General features: G+C 34.6%; 1 protein-coding gene and 1 long non-coding RNA gene across 4 annotated transcripts in view; one reads left to right on the top strand and one right to left on the bottom strand.

Annotated features, from left to right (window-relative positions):
* Positions 1-19,460, top strand: part of jvl (javelin-like) — an 82,345-nt gene that overhangs the window by 20,036 nt on the left and 42,849 nt on the right. The gene's annotated exons all lie outside the window — the stretch shown is intronic.
* On the bottom strand, positions 16,772-17,606 carry LOC147658262 (uncharacterized). The gene is made up of 2 exons (XR_015290898.1): positions 17,093-17,606; positions 16,772-17,020 (listed from the first exon to the last, which is right to left on the bottom strand). It is a non-coding gene; the product is annotated as an uncharacterized LOC147658262 (long non-coding RNA).

Genomic DNA, 19,460 nt, shown 5'->3' with positions numbered 1-19,460 from the left:
AGTAATTTATACCGATGACCGAAGATGGTAAAGACCTTTGAAACTACAGGTTTTTATTTATTTACGAGTGCTTAAGCGCAAGATAAATACTTGGACAATTAATATGCAATTACTACGTGCATCCATTAACGATACGTTAATTTCATCCTATTCTATTTATATTATTGTTATTATTATTATTATTATTATTATTATCATTATCATGGGCACGAGTGAGATAGTTAAAGATTACGTGTCAGTTGAATTTATCCATTAATTTATAATTAATTAATACCATTAATTTATTTGTAACATTTTGAGATTACTTAACAGAATTCACGAGTATTCCGACTGTAAATCAAATCTGTGAATTAAATTTACTACTTGTATTAAATCAATGTTCGTGGTGGTGTAACAAGCGGTAAGAATTAATTGAAAAGGAAGAAAGGTGTAAAAGGACTGGACGATAATGCTTTTCACGGAAAAATAACGGTATCTAAATCGACCGAATCTGCACACCGTTACTCATCGTATTATTTTTCAACAATACACCTCTGCGATTCCGCGAGGAATGTCGAGTAATTACAATTCGAACCGAGTCTGGCCGGAAATGAATGCAAGACACGAAGAAATTTTCGCGGACTCTGCTCGTACGTACGTGCACGCGTGTACGCGTCGAGGAGGAATCGAGGAGGAACAGGAAACGGTGGTCAGTGAAATAAGACACGTTCGTTTTTTCTCCGTCTCTTTTCTTTTCCTAATTTTCTGAATGAATGAAATTTCGACTCGAATCTTTCCCATTCATATCCAAGCAAAACTTGATTCTTATCTTTACCATGTACTTCTAACAGTGTCTTTGATAATAATTTTTCGTTCTCTTTTAATCTTTCTTCTTTTTCAAATCTCTTTCATTTCTCGAGACGAAGGATCGATCGAAAAATTATCAATATCAACTCTGGAAAACTGAAAATTTTCTCATTTTCTCAAATCGATTTTTAACGGAGAAATTAAAATCCAATTTTTTCGCCCAATCTCCTTTCTCTAAAGTAGCTCTAAACGTCAAATATCTTCCACGTTTCCATGGAGTTTAAAAACCTTTTTCCTCGATCCATAATAACACGAACTATATAATAATCTCGATGGATCTACATCGTCCGTTCCTTCCGCGTTTTTCTTCCTCTTCCTCCCCTTTTTCCTTACCGCGTAAGCAAATTATACACGTGTCGTTGGGCACAAGCTCGTATTAGACGAAATAATACGCGAGCCGAGAGAGAGAGAGAGAGAGAGAGGTGTTCTTAGGCCAACGCCTAATCTGCATCGAGAAATACGGAAGCGCGAAGGCGTGACTTGGCCGTTCTTGCGAAACTAGTTTTCACCCGGCAAGATCAAGGCTCGGGGAAGGAGATCGATCGACGATTTCGAGGTTACGCGAATGGATTCGAAAAGGCTTTGATGCGTAATTTGGATGACGGATGGAAATGTGAGGATGGAAGTTTGCAATTTGTTGTTTTAATTGATCGAATTGAAAGGAGAGGATTTAGTTATTAAATCTAGAAATCGTGAAGGAGGATGAACGAAATGACGATGGAATATATTTAAAGAGGAGAGAATGATTTTGGAATTTTTTTCTCTTATTCGCGCTATTTGCGAGACGAAAAGATTAAATCGACGGAGGAAGAGAAAAAAGGAGAATATGAATTTTACGATCGAAGAGAGAATAATGTTTGAGAGAGAATAATTTTTCCAGAGAAGGAAGAAATCTATCGAATTGAACGAAAAGTGTTATTTGAAATGTATTTAGAATTTCCTTCGTTTATGAACGTTTTAGAAGAAATGAAATCGACCGTGCGAGAGGAAGAGTGATCTTATGTGCGAGAGAAAATAATCTTTTCTTTGGAATCCCAACGATTCCAAAGAAATAAACTCATCGAGCGAATGAAAATTCTAATTTTTGCGAATATATTTCTCGAACAACTTAACACAAATGCACTGCTAAGTACACTCTTACTCGAAATTAATTCGCATGTTGCGGAGAGAAGACTCGTTAAGCTCGAGATAAAATAAAAATCGAGAAGAAGAAGATTTCAAGAAGAGATCCATTGAATAAATTCGAGATGAAAAATGGTTTTCTTGGTTTTCATATTATTAACATCTTATCGTTATATAGAATTGTACATTTGATCTAGCCTTGCAGAATGCACAGTTTCTAATTCTTTAATTATCGGTATAATCGGTTTTGGTCGAGCGCATTTTCCACAGTTGCCTGATTCGCGCAAATTCCATTACGTTCTCCAGTTGGATCGAGCGTGTATTACAACGTTACAGGTCGTTTGCACTACGTTTCGACGGAAATAAACCCGCGTGTTCCAATACACTCGGCCGTGTTACAAGTCGCTGGTCGATCAACAACCGGTGGTATTTGTACGCGGAAACGATCGGGACTTCTCGCATGCACCGATCCAATGTGTTATTTCAGTAAATCACCGGTGATGTCAATGCCGCACTTCTGCCAAAGAAAATATTTTCCATGGTGCATTGATCGTGAATGGCCGTATTATTCGTCCGATGCCCGATCATTATCTTTCGCATTGTTCGACTCGTGGCGTTCGTGGTAGAACCGAGTTGATCCAACTTTTGCCAATTGATAATTGTAATCCTTTGTTATTCGAGAATTTATTTTACACGCGATGATCAAACGTATCCGTATTATCGATCGATTGAAATTTAGTAATAATTTGTGACAAAAAAAAAAAAAGAATTATCGTTTTAAACGAAGAAAATGACTTTAATCTTCCCCTCGCCCACAATTACATCTTTGGTCTAAGACTTGTTTGAAAAAAGTCTGAAAAAGTTTCAAAAATATATTATTTTTAGTTTTTAATTTAATTTAAAGTCGATTGAAATGAAAAATTACAATTGTTTCGAAAACAAAAATAAAAATTCCTTTCGAAGAATTTCACGACGAAATTCTCTTTCCATTCTCGACCATTTAGGCAGCTGGACCGTGGAAGATTAATATCCGGATGCAAAGGACAATTTTAATGCTATATGTTTTAAAGTTGTGTTACTTTCATCTATAGATCGCGGTATATCGCGATTTAATAAAACGCATCAATACGAGAAGCAGACGACCTACTTCTGTCGAGCCTTGTTAGTAAAGGGGACGTGTTTGATTTATGCGTGGTCGTACAATGCGATGCATTTTAATTTCTATCAGTCGTAAAAAAAAGAAAAAAAAAAAAAGAAAGAAAAATGCGGATCTAAATTCAAGAAGTGGCATCAATGTTAATCGATCTTCTTTTTTTTTTTTTTTATATCGATACTTTCGCCGCGATAAATTGCATCAAAGTCAGAAGAACGAAACCTTCTTTTTTTTTTTTTTTTTTAAGATTATAAGACACGAGTTAAAGACTTTAAAGAGAAAGAACTTAACTTTGTAAATTTTGTTTTGTTTCATTTTATTACATCTCGTACCTCTCGTAATTCGAGATTTCTAAATTAATATCTTAAATTAAAAGTTTTGATGTATGTGCCTTAATTGGAGAACGAATGATTCACATTACATAGAAACTAATCTCAAATTAATATTTTCATTGTATTTAATTTATTTTGTAGAAACTCGATTAAATCTAAATCTTGTTTTTAAACAATTATTAATAACATTTTTTGATATATATTTAAAAAAGAAAAAAATTGTCCGAATTTAAAAACTGAAATTCAATACAAGATGTTTGACGTACAAGTTTCCTTTTTTAAGCTAATCTTTTTATTACGTATAGACGTGGATAAATATTTTTATTTTATCTCCTGTCCGTTTTGTAAGTATACATTAAACAAATAGAATGAACCATGATGTATTACAACTTGACTTCTGAGAAAGTATGCTTTTAGAATCTTAGCATTGATTAAAGTTCTTTACGAGACAGATGTTCTATTCATGGAATTCTAAATGCACTATTTGTATTCAAAGAATACTTTGTACAAAAGAAAAAAGAAAAAAGAAAAAAAGAAAAGAAAACAACGAACCATTCAACGTAGTCAAAAATAAATTGAATACGAACGATCGATCGAAAAATTAATTCGAATTAAAAATTGAAAGGAAAAAAATTTCGAAACGGTCAAAGCGATTTTATCCAAGGTTCTCGCGTCGACCAGTTACACATCGTCGAATAATCCGTTGGACACGAATCTGTAAACCGGATTCCCTCTCGTCACGTCTTATGTAATCTGTACAAATATTAGGTCTCGCGTGCATTATGCGCCGCGTGAAGCGTCAGAGTTCAAGGGTCGCCGCAATTTAATTGTACGAGAAATCTTACTCCGCGCGTTTGACGCGTCCTCGTCTCTCCTCGTCTTCAGAAGGAAGACGTGTTACACGAGATTATGGACGACGATACTGTGTCCACGTGTGTGCGTGAAACGATGATGATAATGTATGCAAGTCAGATAGTAACGCTCGCTATATACGTATATAAAGTGTTCACACGAAATAGGTAGAAAATTTAAGGGTTTAATGCTTCGAGTTTAATTCTAAAATTAACCCCTCGAGTTAATTTGATTATACGTTGATAACGGAGTTGAATGCTTTTTTGAAGTCTTGTAAATGATATGATATTAGTTGTGGTTGAATCTTTTAAATCCTTAGATCCTTTCACTTGTGAAAAATTTTTCATCTTTCATCATTTAAAAAATAACTCTAATTCGGTGTATCTGATATTGATTTATGAGATTATGACCTAATTTAAAATTTTATTATGGAAAGATTCTCGAAGATCGATGTCGAAAAGTTTGAGCACAGACTTAAGTGCCTGTCCGTTTCAATGTCTATGATAAACTCTTCATTGGATCGTTCGAGAATACATTAATACACTTGTATACACTGCTTGGCCATACATCAGGCTCGCACGTGGCTCTAAAGCTAAATTCACATCGGCCAGGCGAAAATCGAAGGGCAGCCTATACACCGATGAATATAATTATGACGGGATGCATTTCGATTATCGGTGAGAGTAGTCCAGGCCTGTGAGATTATACCTGCCTTATTTAACAATCCAACGAGTTTATTCACGAATTTGTGTGATGAGAGATGAGTCTTTTGTGAAATCGGTGTATTCTCGTGTCGATTTGATTTATACATATTTTGCGACGATTGAGTCGAAGTGAACGATTCTTAATTTTGATATTCCATTTTTTTTAAAAAGATTAAACTTCAAAATTTTTCTTTTATTTTATATGACATGCAATATAAATATTTGCATATATAAATATTTCTTCAAATTTTTTTTTCTTTTACTTGATTTGATTTACGACACTTTTACTTTATCTTAAACTTATATTTATGTATATATTTGAATAGTTCATGCATTAGTTCTGCTTGTGATATAAAGTATATACATGGATGGATCGTGGACGTTACGGAAATAAACGAGTGTCGACAGTTCCAGTAACGATTCAGTAAAGTATCATTATTCGATCCGCGTGAACATTGTTTCCGAGCATGTACGAATTTGTGTGGAACAGACGCATATAAATGCGCTACTTTTAAAATCTAACGATGATTCTTCTCCAAAGTTCAATTTCAGTGTCGTAAAACATCTATTGAATTAATTGTGGTAGTGAATTATTTATATACCCTCCATCGATAGTTTTATACGAAACTGCCTCTTGAACGATGTAATAAATTCGATTTGCTTTTCCGTACGGCGATAATGAATCTTTCATTTTGAAAATAAATCGATGATAATCCATGATAATTATCGTCGCGGCATAATCTTTGTTTGCTTTGTTTTAAATTTATATTTTCCCCTCTTATTTTATCTCGCTCGCGTGTTAATTTAATTTTGAAACGGATAAATTCCTTCTAATTGTTTCAACAACTTTATATTATTCTTTTTCCTTTCATTTACTTAAAAGAGTAAATAAAAAAAAAAAATCGAAAATTCACGATATCAAATTTTCCATTTATCTTAACTCAAATCATGCCAGGTTACATCATTAAAATGCAAAAATATCGTTTCTTCGTTAAATTCCTCGCGAGGAAAGAAATTATATTTTAATTGGGAAAATAGAAAATTTCAGAGAGTTAAATTTTATTGAGAGTGGTAATTTACGATAATATATGACGTAATACGATACTCGTTTTTCTCGCATACTTTGATCCTTCCTTCCTTCCTTCCTTTCTTTCTTTCTTGCTTACCACGAATTCACCGCTGGATCGCTTCTTCGAAGCTTCTGACGTTCTCGGTCGGTGAAATCGTTATTCGTTGATTTCACAACCACCCTGTGGTTGAGTCAGGCTTCGAAGTTTCTATTGGCTGCTTCGCAACACTGTCGATAAAATCGATCGCAATTAAATACAATTTCCATACTGACGGTAGTAATACGACTTCGGACGATTTGTAGAAGGTTACATTTGTATCGTTGCATAATTTCCATGATACGGAAGTATTCATCTTCGCGTAGATAGATGGTATTACAAACTCGTGTGGCGTGATTAAATGCAAATGAGATATTGGATGTGATTAATTTATAAATATTTTCTTTTTCGTTTTGTTTTTCTTTCTTTTTTTTTTTTTTTTTTAAGTGAATAATTTATGCGTTCAAAGTGCATTTTAAATAATTTATTAAAGTTTATCGTAAGATAGATAAGAAACAAAAAAAAAAAAGAAAAAAGTGAAAAATATTCCGTTCATAAGCGTTTATCTTTGCATGATTCGATGGTACAAGTTATGCAGTTTGACATTTGATCCAATCTATTTCTAAATATTATATTCACATATATGTTAGTCTATTTATTATAATGGAACGTAATTATGTCATTTATGTCATTATGTCGCAAGTAATTGATAAATAATAATTTTATATAATATACATTTTTGTAAGATACAGAGTTTTATGAAAACAACATATTACGCTACCTTTTGTGTGCTTCTAAAAAAATATTAATAAAAACGCAGTCACGATCCAAGCCGAATACAAAAAGTTAAAAGAGATTTATGTCATCATTCGTAACAATTCAAAACGAAATCGCTTCTGAGAGTTACCTACCGTCACATTCGACCCACAAAATCACATGGCGTAATCTATAACAAGGGGAACCATAAACCAAACCTTTCTATTATTAACTCGTACTTAACTCGACCTAATTTTTTTTTTTTACCTCACGAAACTCCATCCACGTTGTAAATCATAAAAAGATAGATCCGATAGATCAAAGAATTTTACGAATTTCCCCTCTCAAGAAAGAAAGAAAGAAATGAAAATTAAAAAATTAACGAAATTCCTGCCATCGATATCGAACGGAGAGCAATCTTTTTTTTTTTTTTTTTTTTTCTTTTTAATTATAATTGCCTTCTTCGAACGAGCATGGAAACTCGAGTAACACGGCGGTGGCCAACCACTAGAGATTGCGCCATGCAATTAAAGAAAATCGTGGAGATGCTATAACCGGTTGTAACGAAGTTTCATTTTCTCGTTTACTCTTTTTTTTTTTTTTTTTATTCCTGCCCGAAATATCGATAGAGACGCATCTGACACGATGAGCAGTTACGTAAGAGCATGGGGTGCGTACGTGCAAGAAAGGGCGTGCGCGCGTGGGTCCACGCACGCGTGTGAAAGGCCCCTCTTGCACCACTCGATTAATTTTGTTATTAAAAATTTGACGAGTTGTAAATTATAAATCAATCAATAAATGTTGTAATAATTTTTTTTAAGTGTTATAGTATTTTCTATTTCTATTTAGAAAAATTCTCTTTTATAATAGTAAAATAATCTCTTTTGCAATTGAATCATTCTTAATGAAAATGGGCAGACAACGTTCTTTTAATCTTTGCTTAATTACTTCTTTATTTTTACATAATATAATATTTTATTTTTAAAAATGAATTAAGAAACACGAATATTCTAGTTGTAATAAATAAAGTATTTAACACGCGTGATTGTACGACGAGTCATCAATACTTTTTCCTAGAAACTTTTATTTTCATTTCTGTCATTGTTGTCTAGATGTTGTTTCTCCTTACCTAATGTTGACTTCAAATATTTCAAAACAAAGAAAATGAAATGGGTCACGAAAGGTTTTTATTGCCCGTCATTAGATGATTAACGTTTTTTCTTTTTTTCTTTTTTTTTTTTTTACCAAACGGAACAACGTTAGATCCGATCTATAATTATAGTTATGTTTTGCGACTCGCGACACGTGTATTAAGCGTGAAATGTAATAATTTTGTAATGTTTTTTCAAAAATTTGTTTCCAAGAAAAAAAATACGAATTTATATGAATATTCAATAACCAAAAAAATTCCTTTAATCTGAGATTATTTTATTATTAACTATGACAAGGAAAATTTCAATCATAATATCATAATATCCATATTTTTTTTAATTTGCTTATTCGAATATATCTTCCCACTTCTGCATAGATTAAATTTTTTTATTAAAATTAAAATTAAAATTATTTTCTCGTCAAAAGATTTTTCAATTCAAACGAGTCGAGTTCTTTTCTGTGATATATATAAAATTGATTTCCAAGTCATAATCCAGCCAAGTATCATGGAAAAACAGCTTAATAATTCATGCAGAGTTTCCTTTCATTGTCGGTCGTACGAGGAAACATACGTACATTCTTGGATGTAAAAAATTCCACGTTAATTCCTTTTACTTTTCCCTTAATCACCGACTGCTTTCTTTTCCTTGGAGCAGTGAGTTTTTTTTTTCTTATCCAATCTCGACGATTAATCAACACAATCTGATCAGAGATCGATTCCTCGACTTCAAGGTAGGCTTTCAATCTTTATTTTTCGAGTAGCCTTCTGCTGCGAGTAGTAGCCATACGCAAATTATTATATATGATTGACCAGTTGATCGGTGCATACGCCATATTTATTCTTGGATAAAGACTCTACGAAATAAATTTTAACGAAGCGACAAACTTTGCTCACTGAAATAACGGTGCATTTTTTATTACCTTGTTGACCTGAAACAATCAACGCGAAGATATACACATATTTCGAGGAAGCTTTTTAACTGTTTATTTGTATCGTTTATACGACGTGATAAAAAATCCAAGAGCTTAGTAGGTTACGTTCGTACATATACTATGTACTCCTAAATTAAGATCTTCTCTAGTGAGTATTTTTTTTTTTTTTTTTCTTAAAGATGCATATATTTTTTCAAGATATATATTTCAACTTTTATAAGTGCCTTTTTGGGCATTTTTTAATTTTTGAGTAAGAAGGCCTCGATTTATACTTTTTCAGAAGATTTTAAAGATTCGGATATAATTCATTTTCACTTCGAAAAGAAGAACTTTAATTCTCACGAATGTTTCACACATTCTAAACGAAGGATCTTAATTAGAGTAATAAGATATTCGTTAAAACAAGTCGAAAAAAAAAGAAAAGATTTGATCAGAAGATACAATCTATCGGAATAAAATGTACGATATTGGCGCGACTCGAATCTCTTTTCACCACTTGAAAAAAACAGCAGGCTCGTGTTTAATTCCAGCGTTATTCCTACTTGCCGAATTCGGGAGAAAACGAAGATTAAGATTAAAAAAAATCGTTTCTGTTTTTAGTCCGCGCAAATTAAAATCAGCATAAAAGTCTGAAAAATCCATAAAATCAAACGTGTTCGAGTATATATATATATATATATATAAAATGGATTCGAAGTGGGATATAAATTTTCTTTTATTATACAGCAATTATAGAATGAATTACGAGAAAGGCATCGTTACCGATATTTTATAACATCGTTTTCTCGTATCTTAATGGACAATTTATTTTATAAATAACGCAATATTTCCATTGTCTTTATATCTATCGCGATGAAACATTGTAACGTTGGACGAAAAAAAGTACAACTTATATCGAATAATTTACAACAAATTAAAAGCCCGAAAATACGGGAAAATTCGCAGGGGGACACGAATCTCGCCTTCTTTGCGCCCCCTCATCTTTTTTTCATTACGTGCCCTCCACGATCTCATTAATATTTCATTTCAATATAAAAAGTTAATTAACTCGAGCAAAGTGGAGGTTGGCTCGAGGAATTGAATTTTCATTGCGATCGAAATATTCGCAATCTCATGGTATGAGATAATACTACCCATTTTTCCCACGAGCTCCTCTCTTTATCGATCGGAGTGGTTGGTAAACGGAGGCAAGGAAACAAACGCGTAAAGAACTAGTCGCAATTACGCGATCGTTTTATATGCTTACGTGAGCAAAGATAAATCTCTATTTGACGTCGATTATTTATTTTTATCGTTCGAGTGTTCTTGCTCCGAGACGTCACATATACACGGTGGCGAAACAATGACATCGTTTAATATCGACGATGTCGGGTCGTTCAACCTTCGATATCTCGGTAATTTCATTGTGTAATATACAGGGGTCGATTAATCTTGCAATTAATCCTTGTCGCACTGGAGTACAGTGGCGAGAAGTAGGCGTTTATATAGGTTAAATTTGCGCCAATGTTGCAGGTTTTCTTCTTTTCTCTCTCTTTACACTTCATTTTGAAGTTTTTATTATTTTTTTTTTTTGGTAAATGTTGAATCGTTAAAGAAGCAGATGCTCCGAACAAAGGAACGAAAAATCATCAGCTTTTTCTGGAAAAAGTTAATTATAACGGTTAACAAGCGTCTCTAAAAGGAAACGTTAATTAAAAGAAGAAAATTCTTGCAACACGTGCATACGGTAAAACTTCTTCTTTTTCTTCCTCTTCTTCCCGTGTCTGAATACGGTATATCTCTGGCCGGCATCACTTTGTTGTTGTAGTAGCATCTCGAAACGCACTCTCGAAAAAAGCACTCGCGAAATTCTAAATTCTAAAAAAGTTTCATTTATTTGGTACGGAAAGCCAGTTTATCAAGCCACACGATCCGCATTGTTGCAATTAAAGGATTGAATAACCGCTTTAACCAATTTTCGTCGGTTTCCACATCGCGAAGAGGAAGCAAAAATATTATTACACGTAAAAAATATAACGACTCTTATTATCAGACACGCGATCCAGAAACACGCGTGCAATTTTGTTCGAGAAATTCACCAGATATACATACACTTCATAATTGGTATCTTAATTCATTCTATTTTGTTGTTCAACACACACGTTCAAATTTTCCCTTATCCTACATACATACACATATATATATATATTTTTATAAATATCCCAAGTCCTATAAAATAAAATTGACGTTTCGAATTGTCATCAGAAAATACATAATCGTAATCGAGAAGAGATAGGAATCTCTTGGAGCAGATTCAGACGCGAAATTCGAAAGTTTTAGCAACAGGGAAGAGGGAGCGGATATCGAACGCACGGAATGCGCCACCACTCGCCTTCCGCGATAGATAACTATCCTTGGCTCGGTAATAATCGACTTTCATTCATTGTTCTACCATGTTTGTTACGAGTAATCTTTTTTTTTTTTTTTTTTTTTTACACATACTCTATTGTCATCATGTGCGCATGCACTCGCATTCCTCGTTATCGCTCCGAATCGCGCGAATGTTGGCCGGCGAATGTGCACCGTAATGAAGATAGCTCGGATTCGCTCGGATAATTATAATATTCCGTTTCCTTTCGGATATCAGATACAGCGGTGGACGGTTAAATGCACGTACGAGAGGAATTTTTTTTTTTTTTTAAGAGAGTGTCTCTGTCCAATTGCAACTGAGTGAGTTTTACGAGGATAAATAAATGACTGGTAGATTCTGAGAGAGAAAAGAGTAGTTCCTTTTTCGCGAATGTTTGAAGAAGATTTTTACGAAAAAAGTGATTCCGGAAAAGTGAGTACCAATACGCTTATTACAAATTATGAATTTGGATTGTATTATTTTGATTACGTTATACATATTATTTACTAATTTATCGCTAATTTACTGATGTAATAATAAAATATGTATAACAATAAAATGTAGGATGCCGCGACATTCGAGCGGATTAAATATGAAGATTCTATAAATTTGCAAGGAACGCGAGGAACGATCCTGGAATCCCTATCAGTCCCAGATATCTAACTTCCTCCACGACCCTAAGCTTTCACGCTCTTTTTTTTCTCTAATAATCTATTCCCTGCACAAACTTTCTACTCTTCTCCCATTCTCTTTCCGCATTCTTCGTCCTCCTTTCCGTCGTTCCTGTTTTCCCTGATGTGCCCTATTTCATTTGATATCCCACAACGCGTGAATTAGAATATCGCGATCGTACTTGTATTAAAAATCTAGCAGAAAATCGAAAATTATCGTCGAAATTTGAATATCGCAATTTGAAAGCTGTAAATTCGACAGCAGTAAAAATGAATGTAACATTATTGTTACGAATTAATAAATAGGAAGATATTTATGGCGAGCTTCGTGAATCGATTATATTTCCAAAACTTTACGTTCGCACGAATTTTTAATTAATTTAATTAGTTTAGTCGTCTTTGTTCGATCGTTCTATCGGGATCTATCTCGTACTATCAATCTACATTTTCGACTTTCTTTTCGACACCTTTCTTCCATTTCTATCGTAATTTTTGTTTCCAAAATGGAAAGCTCGTATCATTTCACTTTTCTTTAACACGAAAAATCACTTCTCTTCGATTTCTTAAAAAAAGGAAGCCTCGTGTTGAAAAATCATCTACATCTTAGAAAATTATCCTTTCTTTATTTATATAATTTTTCAATATCTCAACGTTACATATACACGTATATATATAGCAGCAACGATCGTGATCATTAATAAAGAACGATTAATAAAGAAAGCGAACGGGATCTAGGAAGTGCTCCACCTCGTGGAGATTCGTCAAGATCGCGTGAGGCATCGCGAGGATCGTTGAACCCGAACACGGTGAAAATCGTTGCATACGCCCACTTCTTGAATGATTTATTCGGATTATAAATCGGTGTGAAACTCTTATATCATCCTGCCGCCGGCTCGAACATCGCTATGCCGCTAATCGAACTCGTCAATTTTCCACCCACACGCACACGGTGGTGTCCGTATATCGATATATCGCGGTGATATTGGAACGGTTGTTCGTGCAGGATGTGGTTTAATTAGAAGATTGGGGATAATAACAGCCGTAATGATTTTATTCTCTATTATTAAATATTATTTATTGTACAGGCATGTGAATTGGGGATGAATCGATGATGAAATTGATTTCTAACACTTTGTCAGTTCGTAAGCTTGTATGGAATCGGCGTGTTTTTTGTTTCAGTGTACAATCGAAGGTATGAGAAATTGAAGTTTTTTTTTTTTTAATTATTTAACACAGTCAATATATTTTTCGGTGAAATTGCGAAAATAAAGAATTTCAATATCCAATTTGTTTGGTAATTTCACTGTTAATTATTTTTGCACTTTGTACACAATATGAAATCCTGTTTCTTTACTCTGTGAATGAGTATATATAACAATTTGAAGGAAAGATTAAAGAGGTAAGAAAGATTTTGATAAGTTCTTTTTGTGTTCCTTCGACACACCTGTCTCGTAATTTCGAGGAATGTGATATTTAAATCCTTCAATTATAATTTTTTTTGAAACTAGTCCACTTGTTCCCTAAAATAAGAAATTTAGTTTCGTGATTGGAAAACTTTCTCTGTAATAATCTTCCTTAAAAGGGTTATGGACAAGTTAATTTCGTTTCCCCTAGTCACGCTACCAGCGTCAAACTTGCATCAAGATTCAAGACGAAATAACTCGCGAAAGAATATCCGATTCGTTGAAAATAATCCATGGACGATTAAAATGTTTGCGGTTTCGGTTTCTATTTTCGTTCGTTCGAAAAAATTCTTGCGAAAAAGATCGTAACTATTGCTTTGAGCAACTATAAAATAAGATTAATTTTCATCCTCTCTAATCTCGCGTTTTATTTTATGTTGCAGGTAAGAAACTGTCGTCTTCTAAAAGTAACTCATAAGCGAGTGAGCACGAAACGTATAAAGAATAAATTTATTGATTTCATATAATTAATTAAACTTATGGCTATGGTGAACGTGGTATTGTTAGATTCGTGTTAATCAAACACGATAATATTTTTGTATTATTCAAATCAGTTATAACTTTTTATTAAACCGCTGTTGTAAAACAAATCTCGACAAACGGATAAATTTTTAGAATCGCGGTTAAAGCACTCTGTTTATGAAACTTTCCAACCATGAATCCTGAATATTGTAAAACCGCGTAATTCGTTGGAACGCTGGATCCACCATTTTCTGTGCATCGCCAATTGTTCTCTTCTTAACAAGTGAAAATATCCCGGCGAAATTGTGCAAAATTATTGTTATTATATCCGCTAATAACTTCTTCTCCTCTCGTTCTGTAATACTTATGCCGGTAAATAGTGCAACTTTTTGTGAAAAGTCGAGTGAAAAACGATCCTAGAAAGCTATCTCCATTTAACCTAGATGCGACTCTATTATATTTACCATCTTTTATACCGCATTTATAATTCTCTCTCTCTCTCTCTCTCTCTCTCTCTCTCCAGATTTTCAACGAATTCAAATTGAGTATTTGAATTAACTCTTTAACGCAAGAATTTCAATAAATTCTTTCGTACAATGGCTGATGAGAGTCGATTGAAGGAACGAAAAAAGAGAGAAAAAAAAAAAAGAAAATATAATATAAAATATAATTCAAGAAAATAAGAAAATTAAATCGATTGATATGCAGAGACAAGCTGATTCAAAAAATTTTTCTTTTTTTACAAAGAAGTTGATGAATGAGTGAATATATATTCAAATATATGCATCATATTCAAGTGTCTACTTATTCCGTCTACGATGATCTATTCAAGCATTCATAGAAAACGCTTATTATTCCAATAATTTGATATCCATATTCTTGATTACGCTTGTTATCATTCAGCAATGAATTTCATATTTTAATACACAATATTCTTGCAAACGTGTCTTCCATTCTACATAATTTTTTAAAACGCGAAAATTATTGACACGATTCTACTTATAACCGGGAACAATTCAAATTCTAAGTCTGGAACGGGCAAAATTTAATAGTTGAAGTTACTTCGATAATTTAATTGTTCAAAACATAATAATAATAATTGCAAATAATGCCAAAAAAGGATTGTACGAAAAATATCGGGTCGGATATAATAGAATAAATTTAACCACTTTAATAATCGATTAAATCAAACTGATTTTATTCTAGAAATTTTTAACTAGTTACTTTTTCAACGAGCCAACTCTGAGTCCATCTTTTCTTATACCACCTATACTCTGATATGGACCGTGTCCATCACAAAGTCAATCAACCGTTCCAAAAACTCCTCCTTTCAAAACCATCCCCGTATTTCTTCCTCTCGTTTCGAAGCAAAATACTGGAAAAAAATATCTCAGCGGAATTATCTTCCGATTCGTCCGAACGAACGAGAGAAACCACTCTTGCTCACTCTGTTCTTTCGTCACCTCCATTTTATTTTCCCTCCCTTTGAACAGAAGATAACCGCGAGCGTTGGAACGAGTTTCGCGACTAGGCGACCTCATCAAGGCGAACGAACAAGCCTTAGCCTCCTCTGTGCGAGACGAGTGGACGTTCTACAAACGGTGGAACGAACGATATGCAGAGAGAGAGAGAGAGAAGAGAATGAAGCTTATTTGCATGCCACATGTAAGCATGTAACACAGTAGATCGGTGATCGGCTAATAAAGCGAGATGACAGGCATTCCGCCATAAGCTTTGACCGCACTTTTACACGTGCCGCGAGTAATTTGAGCGTTAATTAGAGGAACGAAGTGGAAGGAAGGAAGGAAAAAGTATGCGCCTGTGCAAAAGGAATCAGCTAAGCAGCTTGTTAACTTTTTATAAGGGGAATCGGAGGGGAATGGAATTTAAAGAGAAATTCGCCGAGTTATATTTCAGGGATTTTAGTTATGCGTTGATAGGTAAGGCGATCGAAACGGAATGATGGCAAGTTGGCCGAGAGTTTTGGCGTCGTACGAGGGTGAGTCATCCAATTTGTGAGGGTATCGTGGAATTTGATTCCGGGGGAAAGAAAGAATGCCGATGAAACGCACGTGGAAAATGCAAATATACATGCTTGCTTGTGTAGGAATGTATGTATGTATATTTATGTATAGTCACGCTCCCAAGAAAAATATGGAAAAAGAATTTTCCACGGTAATTTTCAAACGACCACGTTTTATCGCATTTTTCGATCCGCCGATTTTTATTCACAAATTATTATTCTTTTATCGAATACTTTTATCGAAACTCTATCCGGGGATTTTTCATTTTTTTCTTTTTTTTTTTTGCGATAATTTTCCCTCGAATCATGTTCCTCAATTCGGTTTGAAGCCGTGATTCACATTCGTGCAGCGAGCAAACAAGGTGTATATCCCCGCGCAATGTCGAGTGTTTGGTTACCTGTACCTGATTAGACGGTACACATCTAGAGTTACGTCGATAAGCACACATCGTGTGTTTCTAATGATATTCGATCGGCGGTATCGTTTTTGCGATCTTCGCAATGACATGTGTTGTCCTTCGTCAAAGACAAAGGTATGAGTTTCGTTTCAAAAATTATGCTTTCAACCGATTCTATCTTTACAGCCGGGTATGCGTTTCCTGTTTGTTTCACCGTTTCATCAGCCGATAATTTTATTCCGTGTGAAACAGAGACACGCGCCAAAACTGTTTCAGTTCTCAAGCGTTGCGATTCGTGCGTTGATTTAATTACATTTTTCTTCCAATCTTCGATTCGACTCGAAGAAATTAATCGCGAAAGAAGAAAATTACTTCGAGCGAAATTCGTCGCTTCTATCGAGATATCTGATATGGAAAATTAATATTTTATTAGAATATATAAATTAGATCGAGAAAATATGGTGCACATAATTTGATTTTTGGTAACGTTTGATTCGTTCCCTTTCGATCAAGGAAATTAGTTTTCGATGAATCGTGGCGGTCAGAACAGTCGAAGCCTGAAAAAGAAAATGACAATCGTACATCCTGCGGAAGCGGATGCTCGTCGCCACGCTTGGCTGACCTCTCCAACCTTCCACTCTGGTCTCTCGTTTCCTACCTGTCCATTGGGTGCATCATTGTTAAAAATGTTCGTTATTGCGTTATTATATAAGTACCTGTAAAAACGTACCAGATCTAATGATAATTTGTTGAACTTGAAGGTGCCTTTTACGAAAGAATTTCCGCTTTCGTCGTCGGATACACTTGGAATCGTTCGTCTTGACCATTGATTCAATTCCAATTCGAGACTAGGCTTGTTGAAATATCTATCGAATTCTTTCCTTGTTTATCCGAATTTTCGAATTAAAAAGTAATAATTTGTTTCACAGATTTTAAAGATAAAAAATTTCACGAAATTTAAAAAAAACACACACACACGCGCGCAAAAGAGAAAGTCTCGAGTTTCGAAATAATTTAAAAAAAGAAAAGACGGAGATAAAAATCACGCGATCAGTGTTACTTTTCGATCAAGTGGAGGGCGCAAACGGGTCAAATTTCCGAGAATGAATCCGTGGTTGTACTGCTTCTCGTATCGTATCCAGCAGGCCACGTGCGCTCTTGCCTCGCCATATGCGTCGATTTCAATTCTAGTGGTTCGTTTACAGCGCACACGCGTCGAACGCTCTTCAGAGTCCACGCATTGTGCTCGACAAAGAGGGAGGGGGAGGAAAGGGTTTCCAGCCGCGTTGGCCGCGATGTGTCAGCGTGGCAATATTTTACCGAGCGCATAATACGCGATAGACACTCCCACCCCGGGAAAAAATAATAATACAACGGTTGAATCGTAATCGAAAGCGAGCGAGAGAGGCGGTTGAACCGCAGTAACCTCCTCGACACGTCTCTTCCGGTACGAGCTCTCTGCCTCCGTTTCTTCGCCGGCCACGCGCCCGTAATATCGTGGATGATGACGCCAATGCTGTGCCGATCGGCCATTTTTTGAGATTGAAGAAAAAGGAAGAAGCAAGTCGAATCGAAATTTGTGACTCTTGTCATTTAAATTTTTAGATTCGTCGCGTATTTGTGGTTTCCTTCAGATAATAGAATTAGAAATATTCACAAAGATATTATTATCCGAATGAAGATATTATCGAATGCAGAAAAGCGTCGAAATCCGTGAACCGTTTTTAAAATGATTAATTTTTCTAATACGTTTCTCTCAACAAGTGTATATATGTATATCCCTTTGTTTGTTTAAAATCCACGTTTTTACGACAAATTTATCATTTTTTTCCCCACCGATCATCATTCGAAGAATTATTTTATCCGAACAGATTTGATTTCATCAATTGGTATATTAAATCTTAAATTCATTCAAGATTCGATATATATATTATAAATTATCAAATAATAATTAGATAACACATTTATCTGTTATCTAAAACTGTTTCAATTACCAAGCACACGTAGTGATTTCGCGATTGAAACGACGACATTTATACACGTTGTTTCGCCGAATAGAACGGAATTAGTGGAATAGGAATGACACGGAACACGAAGCCGACAATTCGATTCCCGTTACGACGAAAGAATAACGCGTTTCACGGTAATCTCGAGCCATCTTACAATTTACTACGTTTTCGCCGTTATTAAGACCGAAGTATCTCTACGTGGATACCGTTTCATGTTAAACGAGAAACCTATATCGCTGATATTTCGTGGCGCATTAAACCGTCGTCGCGATACAGACTTGTATCGTGGTCTTCGTCGTGTCGGCTTGGACAGGTTGCATTCGCAATTATCGAAGAACCTTTCGTCAGCCACCTGTGAATAGAGGCAGCCTGAGCCGAGCATCGATGCAAATCTGTCGGTTCTTTTTTCTTTTTTTCTTTTTTTTTTTTTAACGTTCATCTTTCGCAACACGTATCTCGTGTTTCGAATCGTAATTTGTCTTTAATGGCCGATGAAGGAATTAAATAACTTGGCAACCTTTTGAGTTATGATCTTTTCAGTTATTCGGCTTATTCAGTTATTCGTACGGAATGTTTTGTTAAATATAGAATGTGGATAAATTGGAAATAATAATTTTTTTTTTTGTTTCGTTTAATGCGCGGTGAAGAAATCTTTTAATCTTCCTTGAGTTATGTAATTTTTCTTTTTTTTAATTATTTGGATTATCGCTCTCCGTGATATCTCTTATTAAGCACGATATTTTTGTAATTTTAAAATAAAAATATCGGAGAATTGAAAACATTGAATGGAATTTTATTGAAGATCAATCTAACTAACTTGCGACGAGGTTCATTTAAATTCGGAGGGAACAGTCATCGTTTGATTTAAATTTTTAAGCTCTACTTGCTTCCATAATATCATCAGCGGAACGAATGAGGACGTGAACGAGAATGGTGTAATGCAATCGATGCAATTAGATTTTACGTAATCAGCCAGAATCACTCGTATCGAGCTCGTATCAGAATTTGCATTTCAGTGAATACCCGTGACTTTTATGAGTTTTATGTACAATAAAAACTGATTTGAATCACAAATATCCAAATTGTCCA

This window comes from Apis florea, unplaced genomic scaffold (genome assembly GCF_048593485.1).
Source record: "Apis florea isolate Af1SG1 unplaced genomic scaffold, ASM4859348v1 contig_2293_pilon, whole genome shotgun sequence".
Lineage (NCBI taxonomy): Eukaryota > Metazoa > Arthropoda > Insecta > Hymenoptera > Apidae > Apis > Apis florea.
Note: the sequence above shows the minus strand (reverse complement) of the source record. Positions and strands in the feature narration are given on the sequence as shown.